Source organism: Orycteropus afer, unplaced genomic scaffold (assembly GCF_000298275.1).
Source record: "Orycteropus afer afer isolate SDZICR_OR568_19922 unplaced genomic scaffold, OryAfe1.0 scaffold00455, whole genome shotgun sequence".
In the NCBI taxonomy this organism is placed as follows: domain Eukaryota; kingdom Metazoa; phylum Chordata; class Mammalia; order Tubulidentata; family Orycteropodidae; genus Orycteropus; species Orycteropus afer.
The window spans coordinates 1,238,828-1,240,111 of NW_006922042.1; positions in this window are offsets into that span (position 1 = coordinate 1,238,828).

Below are 1,284 nucleotides of genomic sequence, written 5' to 3' on the forward strand. Positions count from 1 at the left end.
GCGCCACCATTTTGAAGGTTTAAAAAGCAGCTTGACTATTGTGGATGTTTAAAGAGACAGTGCTCATGAAGATTTCTGGGGCTTAAGAACACTTCTGCATTCCAGCAACCCCGAGGACACTCAGGATCTCCAAGACTGAAAAGGTACAACATTCTCCTTGTTACTACACCCTACACCCGCTTGGTGAATGGAGGTGTGGCCAACCCCTACTCCCACCTACCTTCTGGGCCTACAGGAACTCCATCACAGTCTGTGTGCTCAGATGGAACCTGGGTGCCCTACCCTGCCCTCCACCGATTTTTTTTTCTTTTTTCTCTTTTTTTATTTTTATTTTTTTCTTTTTCACTTTCTTTTTTCTGGTGATTAGTTTGCTTGTATCTGTCTGTTTTGAAACAACTAATATCATTAATACTTTTGTCCTTTTTATTATTATTCTTAATATTCCCCTACCAGGTCTTAGTTTTCAGCATTTTTTCTTTTCCCTGTGCCTGGATGAAATTATTCTTTTTTTCATTTCTTTCCTTCCCCCCCCCCAAATTTAAGATTTTTCCCCCCTTTTTTCTCATGATTAAGCCCATTCATTGTTTCTCTTTTTGCATTTTTCATATTTTTTTCTTCATGTATTGTTCTCCTTACCTACTTTTTTTTCTTCTTAGTGCCCTATCCCCAGATATTGCAAGTTTGCTTGTTTTTTCTTCTTTTTTTTCCTTTTTTTCTTTTTTTGCTTACTGTTCCTGTGAGATTACATGGTGTATTTGTTATCCATGGGCTTTTAGTTCTTTTATGGTTATTCAATTATAATTTGTGTCTAACTGAGTGGGAGACAACAACAGTGCCCTAAGACACAACTACACCCACACCTCCTGCGACTTCACTAACTGAGTGAGAGCCACTACCTCCTTCTCCACCAACAGGTCAATGATAAAAAACCACCAAGAAGAGCCTAAATCACCCTTGGCTGCTCTTCACAAACAGTTAACAGTGATCCAAATACAACAACATCACGATGCCTCAGAAACAACATACCATCAGAGTCCACACAAAGAAGCAGGATAAAGTGGTAGAAACAAGACAGCAGGATACAGACCCAGAACACATCCCTGAGGCAGAAACAGCATTGGAACTCTCTGATAAGGAATTCAAAAAAATTACCTTTAGGTATCTTCAAAGGATTGAGAGACAGACCACAGAAAACACAGAAAAAACCTTACAAGAATTTTGGAAGAAAATACAAGAACAAAATGACAAATTAAATGAAAAATTAGAAATCATTCTAAATCTGCA